Genomic DNA, 21,426 nt, shown 5'->3' on the forward strand with positions numbered 1-21,426 from the left:
TATTGCCCTGGAGCCATTCTGTGGAAAATCACCCAGGATGGTAGGGCCTCCACCTTGCCTAGCATTATCCCTCTCAATACTGCTGCTCGAAGATGTCCAAAGCGCTAGGAAAACAAAGGTTTATTTGGTCCGCGCGCTGCCGATTTACCTGATCTCCACGGCACACACACAGTTGAGTGCGCGCGCGCAGATGTAAACCTGGGAATTACCGTAATGACACGAAGAGGACTGGGAGCTGGTTCCTCTGAGCTGGCTGCTCGCTCTGTTCTAACCTAGGAGAACAGGTCAATGGTTTAACGAATCTGACTATGCCGATGTATACAGCAAATCCGGCATGGTTAGGGTCCCTGCAGGTGCCACCAGAGCACTGGGTTTCTAAACAGATTTGGAGCGACAGGTTTTTTCAGAGGAGACTCTGAAGCCAAAGAGGATTAAACCACTCTCCCCGCCTGGCCACCCTGGCCACTCGACGGTGCCTTGAGGTCTGCAAGGCACTGTTCTCTGGGTGGGGACTAATTGGCGGGGGGGGGGGGTGCGGAGCTGGGCAGTGATGGCTTCCTCCTCCCCTTTTGAGTGTGCTTCAGAAAGAATTGCAACTCTTTCACCAAAGGCGTGCCCAGAGCATACATCCCCGCCCCTAGCCAGAGCAGACACAAGTTGTAGCCAGTTCATTACTACTCACTAACTGCACTATGAACTGAAATGTTGATTACCATTTCCTGGCAGGACTGCTGAGGCTGAGGCCTGGTGTAGTAAACTTTGGAAGTACTGCAGCATATCATTATCTACAATTCACATAGCAGGGAGAGTTCAGTTATCTATGTGCACTTCACATTGGCTTCATACTGAAATCCAGTGGGAGAGTCTTTGGAACTATTCCATAAAAAGTCAACCCATAGCTATTATATAGCTCTAGATGGGTTAAAGAGAGCATCTTTGAGATCTTTGGTAGCACACACGGAGCTTCAAGCATCCTTAACAGTCGACATTAACTTTCCGGTATAAACTGCTTTCTAACAACTGTAATGCCATACGAACACTAAATTGGTTACTGAAAATTGTCGACAGAGCTAAATACTTCGGTTCTGTGGAAGCTGGAGGGTTGTGTGTATGTGGTTCTGCACAGAAGAGAAGAAAGGGAAGGAGAGGGGACTGGAAAGGAGGGGAAGGGAGAAGAAAGGAACAAGTGCCTGGTGAAAATGTGTGGAGTTGTGCTGGCGTTTTTGACGGCTGAGTCATACTGGTTATACCTGGTCTTTGGGTCCAAGGGTTGGGGCAGATGGATGAGTGTGTAGTGTTTGTGATTTTTAGGGGGTGATGCTGGTGGAGAGGGCAAGGGAGCCGGCTGAAAGGCAGCGTGTGTCCCACCTCTTGGCATGGGGTGTAACACAATGGGAACGTAATTACCTAGCTGAAACAAGCTCAAATGGCAAAAAGTTGCAAAATAGATCGACCTCCCTGAGAAGAGGGGAGGCCGGTTCCAGAGGTCTGCAGCTATCATCCTTTTTTTTCAATACATTTTCAACAAGAGGATCTAGGGAGTGATTCCGATTCAATACACATAATCAGTTTGCAAGTCTTATTTCCATTTGAAAACAGGGCCATTTGCAATCATAAGAGCCGGACACGCTGAAAGATACAGAGCGCTTTCCGAGCAGATGATGGGTGACAGAATCTACAGGCAAGCACTAAATATTTTCTTCTAGCCTCAGACCTTATGCATTAGGCTTTAGTCCCGGTGTATTTGAAATCGAATATTCCTGTTGTATATATAACTTAATTGCTTAGAAAATTGAGACTCCGTGGTTGGAGGGAGGGAAGAAACAGCAAGAAATGTGAGAGAGAAACCATGTTTGTACTTCCTCTCAGTGCTGGTTAGTAGTCACTTAGTGAAGAGTACAGGGGCAAAAGATTTGATGTAAATTTCAAACCTGTTTTTAAAGGCAGGGCCGCCAGAAGAGGTTGCTCGGGGCTAACACTTCGCGTACTGGAGTCGTGAAGCCCTGCCGGGGTGTTTCGGGGGCCAGCAGGATGTGTGCGGGCCCCGGGCGCAGAGCTGTTACCGCAGCCCTACGGGCGGCTCCGCGGCCTCCTAGTTGCACCGCCGAAGACCTAAGGGCCCCTAGAAGCCCCGCGGTTTCAAATTTGTTGCCGGGCGTCTCAGCTGCAAGTGTGGGCACTTAAGATCTCCGGCTATTTTATGGTCTTCCGTCGTAGAAAGTTTCGGTTTCTGGAACCAAGTGGAACAACTGTCGGCGACCTCCCCCTTCCTGCCCCCGGCCTCTGCACTCCCCACCCACCTACGACCTCCCCACCTAAGCCCTGTCCCAGGCCTCACCCCGCCCACCCGCGGTCCTCTCTCCCACGCGCAGCCCGCGGCCACACGCTCTCCTCTCACCCAGCTTCGCGCACTCCCCATCCTCACCCCCCACCTCCGGCAAGGCTAGCAGGTGACTCTCCAGCAGGTTTTCAGTTCGCCGCGTCCCCCCCCCCCCGCCCCCCAACAGGCTCGCTCTGAGCTGTCTGCCAACAGGCTCCCATCCCGTTTTGGAGACCACACTAAGAAGTCTGGCGTGCGGATAAGTAGAAATTTCCCGTGAAGTTTGACCCCAGAATATATGGATAATTAGTTCACTGGATCACGATGATGATCCAAACCCTAACCTGAAGGGATTTTTTTTTTTTTAACGATCTGAAAACACAATATTTGGATACACAAAATCAAACAAAGCCAGCGAACTGCTGCTGTTTTCCTGTCGAGTTTTTCTACGGAAAAGAGAGATTCCGCCTCTGCCTAGATACGCACATCTAACGAACTTTCTGGCCGCCAGAAACCCAGTCTAATAATAGTATGCGCTTAATGCCGATTCCATTTTTATTTCAAAAGGGAATAATTTATTAACCTTCTCAAGTTAGTGCCTCTTAGGCAGGCGTTGTGTTTTCAAACGTCCTTGCAAAGCATTTTCACCTCTGGAAAGATCTCAGGAGAACCAGTAGATGGGGGCGGGGAGTGGAGACGATCCGTACAGCTTCTGCCGGCTTGCTCAATCTTCTGCGAAACTCTTCCTAAAAGCTCCGTGTTCTCTTTAACAGATGTCAAGTTACAGAGACCACAAAGATCTAAAGACATCCTTCACACCCACGCACACACCCCAGACGTAAACTTACTAGATTTTTTTTTTCTCTCCAGAATTCATTCTGTGGTTAAGCAGAGTGAGCGGTCCTGAGGCATTAATCCATCCTGAGTGGAGGTGGGAAGGTCAGACCTCCCACAACAGAGAGCTTCAGGCTCCCTATTTCTGCAAACCAGGAACACAGAACTCCTACAACTGACATGAGGTGAGGGTGAGACTGGGACCAGGAGGACCCAGGCTGCTAGGGTAAAGGGGAGCTAGTTCACCCAAGTGAGGACAGGACCCAGCTTAGTCTTGGTTGGGTAGGCAGAGGGGGTGCGCAGGGATGTGTCCCAGAGCAGCAGAGAGCTAGAGCAGGTTCCCAAGGCAGGAAGTTCCCGCTACCTGACAGTTCCACAGAGATATGGTGACTATGTGGCCATTTTTAGGAGTGGTGGTTGATGTGTGCTGACTCCTTCCCACTCTCCAGGATCTCCCTGAGGACCAAAAACACACAGGCTGGGGATTGCTGTTCCACGTCTTCAGGAGCAATCCCAATCAGGGAGAAGAAACCTCAGTCCGCCTTCCTCAGGGAGTCCCCTCCCTATCTCCCAAGGCAGATGTGGGACACCTTCATCAGGACCCAAAGATCACCTGCGGGAGCATCATATTCTTGTATTTATAGCCTGATGTGACTCTATCATCTACTTTTTGTTATTTCATCCCACTCGTTTTCCATTTCTTGATTTCCATGCCTACGTTTTACTTTGCTTGCTTGTCCAATTCCAGCCTTACAGCTACAGTCATACTTCCAAGGCAATTCGGTTTCATTTTCCTAATGTCGGCACTAAAGGAAAAACAAAGTGGATGCGAATGAAAGCCAGTAAAGCCCATATGGGAGGCCCATGGTGGTGGTGGTGGTGGTGGTGGTGGGGTGTTGCTAAAAGGACCAGTGAGCCATCAAGGTCAGCCTATCAGAGGACTAGCGAGAAAAATGACAGAAGCAAAGAGAAGCAGCAGTGCAGAGAAATTCAATTAATGTCAGTAGATGCGACGTAAGGAATACAGCCCCGACCTAATGCATACGCCTGGCCCGGACAGGCATAGAAAGGGATGAGGAGGAAGCAGATGTGTATATGGTCATGTGTCTCTGAACTGAGAGGCAAATCCAGCAACCTTTTCCTTTCTTCCTGCTAGACATTAAGAATAGACTTACTTATTTATTTATTTTTTCCCCCGGAGCAAATTAAAGGGCTGGGGAGCTGAGGGACCAGCTGTTGTTCGCCTCCCAAACTCCAGCCTGGCCATTTAGGCTCTACACTTTGGAGAGGAAAAAAAAAATCAGGGGAGGCTTGGGGGCAGAGGGCGAAGCCCCTGGGAGAAGAAATACTGGCTCCTGGAAACTTCCGGGAAAAACAGACAAAAATCCTTTCTTTCGCACAAGTGTCCCACCCCTCCTCCCTGCAGTTGGAGAGGGGACTTAAGAGAAAGGGGAGATAGGTCTTTTCCGACCCTGGCTGTTGGACAGCGCCCTCTTTTGTCCCCGCCAGAGCGGCCTCGAAGGAGGTACCACGTGGAGGGAGCCCCAGCTGCCTGGGAAAATGGCAGGGCGATTCCGCTGGGACTCAGCGCCGAGCCCGCCCCCCAGCTCTCATCTTCGGGTCCTGTGCAGCTTCCCGTGACGGAAGGCGGGTCCTGAGAAGTCGCCCTGTTCCCAGCTACCCAGTCGGGCCCCATCCTCCCGCGGGCGCGCAGCGGGCGGGGCCGCGTCTGCCCGGGAGATCGCTCCGCGGAGTCCCCCATCCCCCCGCCCGCTCCCCGGGCGGGTCAGGCCCCGCGGGGCGTTCCCAGCCTTTGGGTCCCGCTACTTCAGCACCGAGGAGACAGGGCTTGCCCTGTCGCCGGGCCTCTGCTCCGCGGGGAGAAGGGAATCCTGCCCGCTCCCCAACCCCCCCACCCCCAAACTTTCAGGGCCGGTCGTTTCCCTCCACCATCCTCTTCCCCTGGCCCAGCTAGCTTGGGGTTTCTCCAAGGGGCCTGGAGTCCCAGGGTCTTTACTTTCTTGAGAGTCTCACGCACTATGATATATTTTAGCTGCAACACATTAACCCATGTAATGCCCCAGCATGATACAGGTGTTGGTTTGGACTTCATTTGGGTGGTGACTGCAGAAGAGCACATTTGAGAAGCTTCTCAACCTGTAAAGCACAGGCCGCCTCTCCACGGCCCCAGGTGCCCTAGGGTGAGGTCCAGGAGAGAGACCCGGCGCGAGTGCCGCCTCGCGGGGGAGGGAGCGCGGCGGGCCAGGCTTCCTGCGGTCTGCGCTTACCGCTCCGCCCCCGCGGCCGGAGGCCTCGCGTGGCCCCAGTCCCCGCCGGGCCGTGGCTCCGCTAATGGGGCTTTTCTCTGCAAGGACTAGGTGCTGCTGTGCGAATCCGGCCCGGCCGGGTCCAGAAACCCGGATCCTCTTTCTTGGACCCGCGCGTTCGCTTCTCTTTCCCCTTTATATTCTTCGGCAATTTCGTAGGCAAAGATTTCAACTTTGGAGGAATTTGTTTCGTCTCTCCTAAATTCAGAAACGGAGTCTTCAAAAGTCTTAATGGGTGTGTTTACTTTTTTCTAGCGTTCAAATGAATGCGAGGCCACGGATCGAATCCCGTCACTCATTTGGGGTTAGCTTCTCCCAAATTTCACACGGAAAACAAAACTGGGTCCCTCTTATTTGTACTTGTCCTTAACCTTTGCAGCAAGTGCTGTAGATGAGGCTCTGTCCATTCTCTAATAGATTTTACTAGGGGCTGGTGACAGAGAACTGATTTCTTTTCTATTAGGGTTTAGCACATCTTTGTTGAAGGCCTGTAGAATGACCAGGGATTAGATTTGCATCTCTTAGGCGCCCTGTGTGGTCTTTGTGCGAAGCTTGTAACTGTTAAAAATGACTTGTTAGGAAGCGTGTGGGCTCTCATCGCTCTCCTTTTGACAGAATGATTGTGAAATTCAGATTGGCCCTGTAGGATTTAGCCCGCAGATTCCACCTGAACCCTAAGCAATTAGACCCTAATCTCACTGCAATCATATTTGAGTTAGGATTTGTTGCACTTTGTTTACTTCAGTTAAAAGCAGAGGAATATTTTTTTTCCAGCCTTTAAAGTGAAATCTCCAAGCGCAAAACCTCAGGACTTCTCAGAAACGGTTTTGGTGGTAAATGGGGATTTCTTTCCTGTAAGATTTCCTCCTACTCCTCCCGCCCGCCCCTCCCCCATTTAACTAACTCTTCTCTCTCTCTCTCTCTCTCTCTCTCTCTCTCTCTCTCTCTCTCTCCCCTCCTTTCCCTGTTACTCGCTAATGTCTGGAGCATCTATCTTCTTAGGGGATGAATTCAGGTCGCCTGGGAAGAAATGCGTCGAGATGACTCCCAGCTGCGAGGGGCGCCCAAGCTCCGGGACAGCGCGCCTCCGTCCCGCTCCCGCGAGGACGGTTCCCACACTCACTGGCCACGCGGCGTGCGTGGGCTTCGGGCAGTGGGCGCCGGTCCAGCGTCTGTCTTCTGTGGCTGATTCTCTTCGAAGGCGCGTAGCGCCCGCCCCGCCCAGGGCGACTGCCGAGACCTGGTCAGCTGGACCCCGGCCTCCGTCCCAGAGCTGCCCTTAGGATTCACTGTGGCCTCCACGTGGGCTTAGCTTCGGCGCTGCGGCCTGCTGCGCGCACAGTCAGCCCCACGAGGTTGGGGGAGGTGGTCTCACCTCTGCGGGGTCTTCTTCTGCCCGGGTACCGGACGGGCCGCAGTTGCGCCTCGAGAGGCCCTGCTCCCGCGGCCCTACGGGCCCCGAGCGTCCGGGGCCGGCCTCTAGCCTCTCTCGCCCGGCCCTAGCGGCCTAGAGCGCGGGCCTCTGTGCGCCGCTGTCTGACCGGCTGCGGAGGGTCAGTGGCCCAGGTCGTCGGGATCTCGGCAATTCTCAGGGCATTTAACCCCGATGCAATTCCTAAGGGTCACCTGCGGTTACTGTCAAGTCAGGTCACCTTAGTAGTATTGCTTGATCTGTGGTGAGTTTATCGCCTTCATTTATTTATCTGGTGCGACTTTTTCTTGGAGAATCTCACTGGGGAGACACACGATGCAATGACTCTTGGTTATCGTTTGTCCATTTTGATTCATGACCACTTATTTGGTCCTAGTGAGTCTGATTTGGTTCCCTAAATTACTGCTTCGCATTTATCAGTTAATACTAAGGTAAAAGCCAGCATAGGATGTAAACTAAGAGAAATATTCTGGCACAGGAAGGCCTCAATGCCCTTATTTGAGGGGGAAAGGAAGATGCCACTTTTAAAACTTCCCAATAAACTTTTTCGTAGCAAGTGTTCTCATTATCACTCGTATCAGAGAATAAAATTTTAACGTTCTTTATATTTGATTCCATAAGAATGAAGGAAAGCCAGTTTACAACCTCACTCTGTCTTTGTAACTAAAACATTTTAAGTGAGGACAATGTACTCTGCTGGCGCTTAGGTTCTATATAAATGTGAGCAGTGCAAACTAGTTTAAGCAAGTGGTGCTCTCTTCCAATATTTTCTGGGGTGGAGTCTAATTTAAATAGGCTCATTTTGGGGGTAATTCTAATAGCTAATTTTCTTAACTTTATTAAGAATTCTTAAAGGTTTAAGGGAATAAGGGAGATTCTGTCTTGCGGTGGATTGGGGAGTGATGGGAATGTGGTCTTGGAGTAGAGGAGAAGGGGGAGTAAGACTGTGATAATCATTTTGAGGTCTACCAGAAGAAGTCTTGATCTATTGATTGAAGATCCCTGCTTTAAATCAACCCTCTGTGCAGTTTAGAGCACTTTTCTATTTATGAATAGGAACTGTATCAAAACCCTAGTGTGACCATGACAATTGGGTAATCACACACAAGGCATCTTTGCTAATGGAGAGATTCTGTAAATATGTTTCTAGTGAATACACAGATAACAGTCACAGTGGAAGGGTCAGGTGCCACAAATCATAGATTACTCTGCCAAGGGTTGCCAGTCATCTGAGGCTTGGAAGGACATTAACTGCCTTTGCATTCTCAGAATACTCTCCTCAGTTCGTGATTTCACTTACTTGACCCTACTTCTGTTATTAAAAAGCTGGCAGGCACAATCAAGGGCAAGCAGGTTGGCTACCTACCCTTCTGGCAGCTCGCCAGTATTCCCATTTAGCTGCCAGCAGACAAGGAGAGGAGTGAATCAGTCATGTAATCCTACAGTAGCATCTAGAAGGTATCAGGAAAACTTCAGTGGCAGCGGGAGGGTCCACCAATCAGCCCTGTTTCTAAATTCTCCACTTCATATCTGTAATAAAACCCTCTGGGGGAATTCACTAGTGGAAAGGTAGGGAGGGGAATGATACAGGAGCTCTCAAGCAGTTTCCTTGAAAAGTAAGTTGTAAGTGCATTACTTGATAGTCCCAATTTTGAAAACGGCCATAAGTAGAAATAGGATTCTCATTACTAACAGGGGCAAAAATCAGGAAAAGTGTCCCTTTTCGGTAGGAGGGGGTAAATCAAGAGCTTTTAATAAAATTTGGAAGATTATCCCTTTTTGTCAATAGACAAACTTCTGCCTTTTCACATTTGCTTTAATAGAGAAATTATTGTTAACTTAGTAAGAGTCAGACACTCAACTTTCAGGGAAATTATATAAGTCTAATATTACGTAAAAATAGTTTTTTCCTATCTCTAATTGAAACAAGCCAGTATTTGGCATACAGGGACCTTGTAAAAGCAGTAGCTCTCTCTCTCTTTCTCCCTCTCTAATATTAACATTTTTTCCCCCTGAGGATATAAAATTTAGGAGTCTAACATAAAAGAATCATAAGGGTGAAACAAGACTTTCTGGGTCCCCTTTTTTGGCAGGATAGGCTCTTTTCTCAATACTCCTAAATTGGAAGTAGCTTTGGGATCTAGAATGAACTATCATGAGAGAGGATAAAGCCATAACTTTTACTCAGAGGTACCATGAAAAGTGAGTAGACTGACTTCATCAGTGAGGTTTTCTCCAGGGGATTTGCTTGTGGCAGAGGAGAGGCCTGGTTGCACTTTCTGAACAGAAGGTACAATTTACTGAAGAAGGAGTGTTCAGAAAGGCTAGCAAAGTGTACTTTTTGAAGAATATTATATTTTCTAATATGTCAGGAGGTTTCTAGATGTGAGATATAAAAAAAAAAACTAATTTAACTTTTCCCCCCAAATTATACTATCATTACATTAGCGTATTCTTAAAGAATGGAGATGGACATTACTCATCTACATTACCAAAAGGGAAAAATGTTTAAAAACCAGGTGGCAGATATGTGCCTTATAATTTAAACAATAGTGAGTGATGAACAATCTTCCAAGTTCATTTAAGCAGGAATGGGAGAGAATATCTATAAAAGTGAATACAAAGGGATCTTGTACAAATATGCCTAACCCTCCATTTTACTAGCTTATAATGCAAATAATTATTTGCTCTGGCTACTAAGAGCCATTTTAATGTAATGGATTCATTTCAGACCCTCAAGAAAACCAGAGCCTATATCCTTTTACAAGTTTGTGAAGAACTTTCATATGGCCGCATCCAATTTGAAGACATATATTTTTTCTTGCTTATTAAGTTATAAAGTTGGAATTTATGCTGATCGCCATTTTCCATCTTGACTAATACTTCCTGCCAGAGATGTTTTTCTTTTAAAAGAACAGATAGCAAGCAGACAGAAGGGAATTCCAAGCCTATGTGATTTGATAGTGGTCACCACTTCACATTCTTAAATTTAGAGCTATAAACAACCATATTTTTTTTTCTTTGTGTATCTGTGGGTTAGTCAGTATCCTATATAGTGACTTGCACATGATAGTTGTTCAGTAAGCTTGCTGAACAAATAAATTCATGAAACACTTTCACTATTTACCGTGTGATCTTTTCTGATGTGAAAAATATATAGAGAAGTATTAACATTTTTCTTTTTTTATGTGAACAAAAAATTGTTAAAATTCTAGATGGGTTTGACTTAAAATGATAGAAAAACGGCCCCGTTCTATGCTAGTTAGCAAGAGAGGAATCTCTTACATTTCCCTGCCTATTGAAATGAAAACTGTTTGAGGTATACTGTAATGTTTAAAACAAACAACCCCCCCCCCAAAGCTTAGATGTAACACAAAATGAACCCTAAAAATTAATGACTTGGAAAGTCCTTCGAGTTAATCTCTTTTTACATTCCAGATTTAAACTTTCTATAGCATACTTATCTTTGGAGACCTTTAAAATTCTAAAGGGTAGCCATCTTCTGAAGTGGTGAGGGGAACAGAAGGTTACAAATCCTATCATTCTTTTGGGAGTGGCAGTGGGAACTGGCCAGTATGGTCTTATCTACTAGAAAATAATTTAAAAACTAGTGTTGATTGTTAATGATAATGCCACATAGGATTGCTCTATGGAATGGCCAAGAGGAATCTATTATGCAAGAGCAATGGCTACTATTGCTGTGTTCTCAACTTCTATCCCTTAGTGAGCACCTCTCACATTTGATTAGGGCCTATAGCTTTGGGGCACAATGGGAACCAATGGAGTGGACACAGGGGGAATCAAAAGATTGGAAGTAGCTTCAGCACTGGGATGCTCTATGCCTTATGTTGGGCCAAACAACTCCTAGAATCTCCCTTCATTGATTTGGGGCCTGGCTCAAGATTATAGACATATTAAGAAAAGACTATACTGGCAGATTCTTTTCCATTTTGAACGTGAAATCTTTCATCAATGAGCATGAGGGTATTATTTCAAGTGGAAATGAGTGCTTATATAGTAAGGATGTCCCTGGCTTCAGCAGAGTAGGCTCCCTAGGAGATATTTGCATCTCAGTAGCATTTGCTCAGCAAGATGAGGAAGACTGGAAGGGGTCAAACAGAACCGGAAATAAGTTAAATCTGAAATCTAAATTCCATTTATTTAAGACTAAACATCCTCTTTTAAAGCACTCACTTGGCATGAAGATACAGATACTGCTTCCTGTTTATATGCAGTTTAAATATGCATTTACACTCTCAGTGGGTTACAGGTAATCCTTCAACTTGTGTTCCTATCAAGAAACAGGCCTTAAAAGGAAATGTTCTTTACTAGTGTCTGGAACAATGATGACCCACTGTTTCCTCCAAAAATCTGTTTTATTCACAGGTAGATAGGACTTAGTATTTTGTCGCCAAGTTCATGCCAAATTCAATTTACTATAGTGAAAGAGTATTTATAAAATTATACTTTTTTGATAGAAACCCAAAACAGAGGTTGATATTAATATCCTGTTGTCAATGCATATCCTGCTTGGACATTATACAGAAGAACTAGGTGGTATCGCCCTAAGACATAAATATTTTATAATAGGAAAAATGTATGGCCTATTTATTGATTTATTTATTCAGTCAGTAAAGATTCACTTATATCAGGCAAAGTTCTACGCATGCAGAAAAAGACATGTCTCTAACCCTAAAGACACTGTGTTTGGAGAGACAAGCATGAACATAGACAACTACAGTTCATTGCAATGAGTGGAGTAATTCGAAGTCTGTGCTACCTGCAGTGGGATCCGGAGGGAAGAAATGTCTATATTTGGCAGAAGGAGAAAAAGGTAACACTTGAATTCAGTCCTGAAGGAGAAACAAAGTTTGATCAGGTATTCCAGGTGGAGGAAAAAAGATGTGCAAAGGCCCAGAGGCAGTGAAAAGCATGTCCCGTTCAGGGAATCATACCTAGATTGTATTGCTGGGGCGGAAAGTGTGAGGAGAGTGTTGGGAGGAAAGTTGAAGGGGGGCTATGGGCTAAACATTTTGAAGACCCTTGAATGCCAGACTAAGAAGTGTAGGTTTATCTTGTAGCAGATGGAAAGCCTCTGAAAAAATTCAAACATAATCAGATGTGCATTTTAGAAAGACCATGCAGTCAGCAGATTGGAGAATGGATTAAAAGTGGGGACAAATTCGTGACAGTGAGACTATTTGGTGGTTGTTTTTACCTGCCTGCTTGATGTAAGAGTGCTAAAGACAACTACCTTTTATTAAATAGATAACAAATCCTCAAACCCTGGCAAAAAGGAAGGCATAAAGATATTTTCCAAAGAGCCATCTTTTTAAGGAAAATGATGAGCAAATATCGCGAATTATTTTGTATGCCCTGTGCATTGCTCATTGTTTGATGTTACTGTATGATTGACATCCACCTGAGCTGACATTTCTGTTACTGCATTGAAAGGCTGTGTAATGTTGTAGAAAGAGTGCCACCACAAGTCAAGAGACTTGCCTCTACTTGAACTTTATAGCTTAGTCTTTGTAAGACCTTGGGGAAGTCATTTTACCTCTTTGGGCTTCATTTTCCTCACTTGTTGAGGGGCACAGTGTAAATTGTTTGAAATGCCACTTTATTTTTATTGTTGTACGATTTGCAACTTTGCACCTCTTAATCTCTCCTAATGTTTATTTCTTACCTTGTCTTTATGCTTTCTCACAATTTTAAGAGGGACAGAAGTATTTGGAGATAATCCCAGGACATGCTGTTTAGGGCAAAATTGTGCTTTTATTGCATTATACTTAATGTAGTTAGCCTTCCTCCTGAAGTATTAGGATGCTGGTAGCCGTTTTGAAACGAGGCATTTCTACTCACATGAGTCACATTTTATCCTCCTATGCACAAAAAGAGGATGATTTAATCACTTTCAACATCTACTAGGCCAAATTAATAACTTAACTAATTTTTAAGTTATAAATTTTCCTTTCCAAAATGATTGTTTCTTGAGTCGGATAATTATATGTTTTCAGAAAGCCAGTGTATGGATAAAGTTGTGGCACTTAAAATTATAGGAAGCGCACTGCTTCTAGTAATACTGTTTTAAATTCTACATTTCCTTGGAAACTTCCTGTTATTTAATGCTTTTTTTTTTTTTTTTTTTCACTTAAGAGGCTGTTTACATTGGTAATATATCTTTTAGAGCTCTGGGTGTTCATAGGGTTTGTACCTACAAAACAGCACAGCACTGTTACTGTGCTTCAGAGACATGCAGGGGTCCCAGGGCAAATCAAAATGTTTTTAAATGTATGACATGTGTGAAGTTGATGAAAATTCATGACTTCTCTCTGTCAGGGCTGCTTGAGCTTAAATCATCAGAGAAAGGTGAGTGCAAAGAATTTTATTTAATACTTTTAATTCTGAAATCCTTTCCATCCCTTGCTTGTGGTCCTGTGTTTTAGCTCTGTTCTATTTAGTAGCCTGCTAACAAAAATTAAAAAAATTAAAAATTAGCCGTGTGCTCTAAACTGCTTTTCAGATTTTCCTTCTTAAACCGTCACTCAGATGTACAACTTTTAAAGAGGAATTGAAATGTGGTTTGAGAATGTAATCACGTACCATAGAACATGCAAAATACATGTGAAAGACCACACGAGTGCTGTTAATTTAACTGATTATACTTTATGCTTTAGAAATGTTTTCAAATTTATCTTTTAAAATTGAAAATATTCCAGGAAAATGGTAAGAGATTTAAAAAAAGCCAAAATGCTGTGGATATTGAGATCAGCTGTTTTTAACTAAAAATCCATTCAAAGCAAAATAAAAGGCATTGTGTAGTGTGGGCTGGCTAAAACTGAGAACACAAGAGCATTGCAGTTAATTAGAAGCAATCAACAGGATGCTTTGCAACATTTCTCACATCAGTGCACCATCTGATCGCTATAATAAAAATTTCCCACAGTCTTGATGCAAAAAGGAGTAGAAATAAATATTTGAGTCATTAAAATATATGATGTATTTCAATTGCTTTTACCAATAATTATTTTTACTTAGTTACTGTTAGGAAAATAAGATCTTGAATGTCCCCAAAGGTTGGTCTATTTGTGTTAATATTAGTTACATTTTTTGTTTTAATTTTGTATGCATTTGAACATAAGAAAAATGCCAATTTTTGAAAATAAAATTTAGGGCATGGATTTGAGTTGTTATATGATTTATGTGTGGTTATTGTACTTATAAAAGATAACTGGGCTTTTCCTGGACTGTTGAGCCATATATTATGAATGATTAATTATTATATTACAAAGAACAAAGTACAGAATATTGAACTAAGTTAACTACACTAACAACTGTATCATCGAAGTCTTAAAAGAATGTACAATATTTAAAACTATTATTTTTCTACAGTTTGTTCAATGCTTGATTCTACTCAGAAGTTTTACTTTAGTTTCATTTGTTCTACATCAGAAATTATTTTACTGGGGCAAAAATAGTGCTTTTGTTATGTTTTTATGAAGCTCATAGTCTGTTCATTATAAGTAACATTTGTTTTTCTTCCCGCCCACTGCATCCTTTTTTTCCCCCCATTTTGGTGTGTGCATGTGTGTGCGTGCATGAGCGCACGCGCACGCGCGCGTGTGTGTGTGTGTGTGTGTGTGTGTGTGTGTGTGACAGATTCTTTGTTACGTTGTCTTCTCACAGTTAAAGGTAGAGCTCACTCTGGGCCACTGAGGTGCTTCGAAACATTCGTAAAATGGTTTGTCAAAAATGTTTAACATGAATCAGAACTATATACATTTTGACAATAGTTTACAACTTTTTCTCCCTCAAAAAAGCTAATTTGTGAAGGTCCAGGAGGTGCCCTTTTTAGAGGCAAAAATAGCTGTGAAACCGGTGCTATTAATAAGAGAACTGTCTTCCCCAAAAAAGTCTATGATTCGTTCTCCTGTATTTATAAAGCACAACTCGCTGACGAGAGGAATTTACTCTTCAGACTGTAGTCATCTCTTGCTGAAAGAAAACATGCTTTAGAAGAAAATACATTTGGTTTGTTTGGACTGTTTTTGTTTGTTTGTTTGTTTTGGTCTGTATGTTTTCTCCTCTCACATCACACAAGATGTTTTTTTTCTTCCCTCCCTGCTCCCCAAAAAAGCTTTTTGCTAAGTATGTTCTTTCTTGAGCACTTATTACATATTTCTGTAGAATTAAAAAAAAAAATAGTTTCAAAGAACTATCTTCTCTTTGGCACCAAACTATTTCTTTGTACTCCTCTTTGTACAGATTTGATCTACTTCATTGCAGGAGGTATCTCTTAGCTGGGTTCTCTTTAGGAAATTTACTCTTTTTGCTGCTTTACAGAGACAAATAGCTTTGATGATAAATACTTTAGAATACACATCTTCCAAGTACAGAAAAAGGCTATGTTAGGATGTAAATATTTTTCTTCTGACTAAAGAGCCTATTAAATGCAGAGTACTATTTGTGCTTAAAATTTTAAACTCTGATATTTTTGCTCATCAAGATTGGAGCATTAGCTACAAATGTTCACTGCTCCAATGAAAAGCAGTTTCAGTAAATAACAGCCTGAAATTGGCTCTGTTGCATTTAGCTTCGTTTATAGGAATTGGAATAATAATGCTCTAAAAATGCATATTAAAATATCTGCTTATCTCTAACATCATTATTCCTTAAAGTAAACAATTCAGACAGAAAAGTCATTTGATAAAAATAATTGATTTGGACAAAATAGTAGTCACATTCTTCTGCCAGATAATGATTTAGCAGCTACTCTTATTTCAGTGGTACTTCATTAGACACAATTCTCATTCATCTGAAAGCCTTATGAAAAAAATCCACATTTTAAATTTTTTAAAAACCACTTTATTTTTAAAGAAATGAACCAGTGAAGGAAAAGAGAATAAAATCCCTAACAGAATTTACTAGCTGTTTTTCAGTTCTTTAAAAATTTTCTTACGAGACAGAAATGTCATATGCTTAGTTTCAGGACAAAGGCACCTTTTTAAATGAAGGGCTTAAAGAAAATCGATGAAGAAGTTTGCTTAATAGAAAGCAGGCTAACTAAGCTTTTGGTTGTAAAAATTATCTAGATTACAAAACAAGGAAATAACTAATGTTTAATGAACTTTAGGACTAATATAAGGCTAGTCTTTAATAAAAAGTATCTTTAAAAAAACAATTATGAGCGACTTCTGGAATTCACTTTGGGTAGCATGTCCAGGAGGTACATTGTTTTACTCTTTTTCTATGATAGAGCCGATTTAACTTGGGACTTAAGAAAAGTTACGTAACTTCAGAATGTTTCCAGCTAGTGGTTTTGTGCAGGACTAGTGTTATGTAGTTAAAAACAAAAACTAAAACCTTATAGTCATACAATGCTAATTAACTCATTTAGCAATGATGGATTGTTATTATTATGATTATTCTTTTGCTTGAAAAATACCAAGCCAAATAGGTCAGGAATCAAAATAATTCAGGCTGTTAGCAATGTTATAAAGTGTTCTTTTAATGGTTTAGCAATTAATTAAAAGTCCCTTGCATGTGATTCATTAATATTCATTTTTATGTTTTGAGACTTAAATGTACTTTAAATTTCCTGAACATTAAATGCTTTTAGCTGCATACTGTGTTTAAGTAAAAAAAAAAAAAAAAAAAATCTATTGTAAACTGGCTGAATTCATTTAAGACAGTGTTTACATTTATATTTCTTTTTAATAAACAAAGTTGTTACATTTAATATGTCATTGTTATTTTGCTAAAGTTGCAAACACTTTGTTAAAATGTTTTATTTGGTAATGAAAACGATTTCATAAATATTAATAAATCTTCACTGTTTTTACTACTTTCTTTCAATTTTTGATTCCTTTTAAAATACAAACATATTATTTATTTTTATTGGAATGAGTAAATATATTTAGAATTCAAATTTCCTGTAATGAAAGAGAGTTTAAAATCTTCAGTAGGATAGTGAACTATTTGCTTGGCTTCACTCTGTCTGTCTTCTATATGATTCGACAAAACTCACTAGTGAAAACTAACCCAAACCAGAAATCAACTGAGAGAATATTCAAGAAAGAAAAAGGAAGAGTTGCAGGAAATGATATTTTCCCATCAGTGGATAGGCATGCATATATTAAAGACATAAAAGGCAAGGGGAGAAACAAAAGCCGTATACTGGGGTTTCTGCAAGTCTGAATTAACTAAATGGGAAAAAAATGAAATCATTCTGCTTAAACTTGTTCACTAATAAAAGGAGAATTGCTTTTGTTAAATATGCTTGGTGTGATTATCAAGCAAAAATTTTTTTTCTCCCAGACATCTATGAATAAAACATGCGTTTGAGCATTAGGTAAACAAACAATAAATGGATGAGTTCAGTTGCAACATAATAACATTTTATTTAGAAAACATATATAATCATATTTGTATTGGCAATCCAAATTTAATGACTTCTTTCAGTAAAATTAAAGTGCCTCACAAATAACATTCTATGCATAAGGATTGCTTATTCTTTGCCCATTTTTTCTATTTTTTCAAAGAAACAGATTTTTCAGGTCTCTGCTGAACCATGCATAAACCAGATGAAGAACAAATTCTTAGAAAAATAAAATCCTTTTGAATCATCTTAATTTTATGTTACAGATCTTGTAAAATTTTTTAAAAGATATATATTTCTGGGACTGAGGGAGAAACTGTTCTCCAGGCGGGTATAGCTTGGGCTGATTTGAACAAGGCTCTGTATGCAGCTGAACCACAGTCTTTGGCTTATTAGCCATTTCATTAACACAACATCTTCTGTAAACTATGAATGAGAATAAACCATTTACAATAAGGAAAGCAAACAACAGAATGAATTTCCTCTGTTGGTGTTTTATAAGACTGTTAAACAGAAAATGGAGGGAAGAACTCTCTTTAGACGATATCACTTAATTAAGTAAAGCATCCTAATCAGAGTCCCCTCCAATTGTAATGACTGTAGGGAGTCAAGTACATTTCTGTCTATATTAGAGTATCTAACTGCAATGATTTATTGATATTTATTTTAGAAGTACAACACAAAAGCAATAAAAGAGAAGAAGCAGGGAGAGAGGGAACATGCCATTGCTTACTGCAGGTACAATCAGAGCACTTCAACAAAATTCCTGATTTTCTCATGGGGGGTTTTCCGTTCTAAAATCAGAGCACACCTTTAGATGAGAATGGTCCTTTCCCCATTTGACTTTTCCAAATATTCGCTGTGACGTTTCTTTGTCCATTGGGTGAATCATTGATTCACTTTCTTCACTGCAAGAATCACCGCAAATGAGTGGATGAGCACCTGCTGTTTTCTGCAGTGACATTACTAGATGCATTCTACACTGATTTGAGTCTTAAAGTACAGCTTCTTTGTATGGGAGAGAGATTTGACGGAGGAGAGTAAATATACTGTATAGGCAGACAGACATTGGCCGCCCTCCAAGCTGCACACAGCATAAACCTGTTTATCTGCCACATTTCACAAATCTCAAAAACATGTGAATAAATCAGGCGAGCAACTGGATAAGTGATTCACACTAGGGAATCTAACCAATATTCTGATGAGAGGGTACTAGGATGCTAAGACATTGGGGCAAATAGACTTGTATTGTAGAAACTGCACATAATAAAATTGATTAGTGGTTCAAAGGAGAAAATATTCTACACCAAAATGAATCTGAGGAGGTACCCTAACCCTGTGAACTCCTGTTAGGTATTTATGTCCAAGTATCTGGAGAGTTGGGCTCAAAAGTATACTTTCACCCATATTATTTCAATAACTGGGGCCAATGTGCATTTGGACGTCAAGTTAGTTATCAAGATAATTTATTTCTGGACACCTGGATCTAAATATCAGAGGCTAGTGCCTTAAAACCAACACAATATATTTGAAACCAAATTACTGAACATGCTTAGAACCTACCTATTCACTTTGTGAAAGCAAACTTAGAAAGTTACATTCTTAAAATTGAAGATGAATTGCTTGGTAATAAGTGAATTAGGCAAGCAAAGGTATAATTATTGCTACACAACTACTTTTTTCCTTAATTCCCGTTATTTCTAACTCATCTGTTGATCTTTTTAATGGTTATTGTGCCTCAGCATTTAGTTGTAAGATGGAATTTCTTAAAGGTTTGGAGGCTAACCTCAAAAGTATGCTTTGGTCCTGAAGATCCTTTAAGATTGTTTATGAATTTCAGGTTTGGATTATTTCCCTAAACTAGACCTGGTTATAGCCACAGGAAGATGAATTACCCATTTGCTTGGCATGTCTATTAGCTTCTAGTATAGACCTACAATCCTACTACCAAGAAAATGTAGTTTTCTCTACATTTGGAAACACAAAATACTATTCCAGAGTGAAGAGGAATCATATAAGGCATTTTACAACTTTGTTTCCTACATTGCAGAAAAAAAGGCAAATAGCTAAAACTCTTTGGCCCTGGAAAGCCTTGTTAGATTAGTAACCTAAGACATCATCATCTTAGCAATAGGAAGTCATAAAAAGGTAGGTGGCCTGGAAATTTTCATGGGTTCAATATTCTTGGTTAAAGCCTTGCCTCCAAAGAACCTGTTTGAATCTACTGACAATTGTATCTACCAAATTTTTTTTTTGTTTGTTTGTTTGTTTTTTGCCTTGATGTTTTCTCATCTTCTTGCTTCTTGTCCCAGGCTGTTTCTTCAGGATCAGGCACAGAGACTGACTGAATGGCTTCAATGATCAGGATTTGAAAGCCTAGTATCAGAATCTGCTGTTTTGTGTAAGTCGGCCCTAAGCAGTGTCTTCTTTAGCAACAGGACACTTACACAACATGGGGGTATCTTCTTCACTTCTCCCTGACCTTGTAAAATATGACACAAAGTTTTTCATGATTTTTAAATCTAATGCCTAGGATATCTTGCTAGAAACACAAGATAAGAACTAAAATGCTTTCCTTAAAAGATGTGTGCAGTTAAGTGTCAAGTGAGAGCTTGTGGGCAGTCAAGAGTGATATTAAAAATTATTGGCAATTTCGGGGCACCTGGGTGGCTTAGTCGGTTAAGCATCCAACTTCGGCTCAGGTCATGGTGTCATAGTTTGTGGGTTTGAGCCCTGCATAAGGCTCTGTGTTGACAGCTCAGAGCCTGGACCCTGCTTTGGATTCTGTGTCTCTGTCTCTGCCCCTCTGCCACTCACACTCTTTCTTTCTCTCAAAAATAAATAAACATTAAAAAATTATTGGCAATCTTATCAGCAGTCTGAAAGCTAAACAACATTGATTTTTCTAATTCCATAAAATTATACCTAATTTTCTACATGTGTTGAGTTTTTAATTTTTGTCCACAGAGCTGAAGTTGGTTCTGTGAACCTCAATTAAGGTCAATCATAGCTCTTTACTCAGCCACAAAGACCTCTTTAGAAGGGTTTTCTTTTTCTTTTCTTTTTTCTTTTCTTTTTTCTTTTCTTTTCTTTTCTTTTCTTTTTTCTCTTCTCTTTTCTTTTCTTTTTAGTTTAATGGTTTTATTAACACAAATACAACATGCACATAAGTTGTCTGTCTATTTTCTTCACTGTGTAGCCTGGCACTGGTATTGGTGACTGATGGTCAGCACAGTTCCTCTTTCCAAAATGGCTTTGCGGTTCTTGGAGGAGACATTGTGAGCAATCTCTGCACCGTAAGATTTGTTGCACATCAGTGGCACATCAGGCTCCTTGATGTTGTGTACTAGAAACTTCCAGAAGCCACTGGGCAGCATGTGTTTTGTTTTCTTGTTGCTCCCATAACCATTGGTGGGCATCAAGATCTGGCCTATGAATCTTCTGAGCCCCTTATTGTTAATGCCTCTGGGTTTCTACCAGTGACACTTAATTTTGACTTAACTGGTGCCAGATGAACTTCTTTGTCCCCTTTTTAACGATCTTGGGCTCCAGAGGAGGTCTGAGGGCAGCCATGATGCCGAGTAGGAAATGGCTGCCACCTCCACAGGCAGGTCGAGAAGGGCTGGAGGGTTTTTAAAGTAATGGCTATTCTGAGTCAAAAATGATCACTGAACTCTGTGTAATCTGTACACCATAGGAACCTAAGATTAACAGACTGGTCACAACTGAACGTTTTAATTATAAAATCAATATAAACCGGGATATAGAATTAAAATAAAAAGTTCCTTTCTTGCCTCCTAGCCTCTCACAATCCCATTCTCCAGTAGTAACCATTAATAATAATTGTTCATATATTTTTTTAAAAAATTCATCCATTTATTTTGAGAGAGAGAGAGTGAGCGAGAATCCCAAGTAGGCTCTATACCACCAATGTTGGGCTTGAGTCCACGAACTGTGAGATCATAATCTGAGCTGAATTCAGGAGTCAGAAGCTAAACTGACTGATCCACCCAGGCACCCCTAGTTTCTCATATATTTTAGTAGACTTTTAACACTTTTCTTTTTCTTCCTTAAAGTAATCTCTACACCCAATGTAGGGCTTGAACTCACAACTCTGAGATTAAGAATCAAATGC

At 41.4% G+C, this 21,426-nt stretch overlaps 1 pseudogene; it reads right to left on the bottom strand.

Annotated features, from left to right (window-relative positions):
• Window positions 1-6,767: 6,767 nt before the first annotated feature.
• LOC120247708 lies at window positions 6,768-21,016 on the bottom strand (annotated as a pseudogene).
• Between the last annotated feature and the right edge of the window lie 410 nt (window positions 21,017-21,426).

Source organism: Hyaena hyaena, unplaced genomic scaffold (genome assembly GCF_003009895.1).
Source record: "Hyaena hyaena isolate Hyena2069 unplaced genomic scaffold, ASM300989v1 scaffold_542, whole genome shotgun sequence".
NCBI lineage: Eukaryota > Metazoa > Chordata > Mammalia > Carnivora > Hyaenidae > Hyaena > Hyaena hyaena.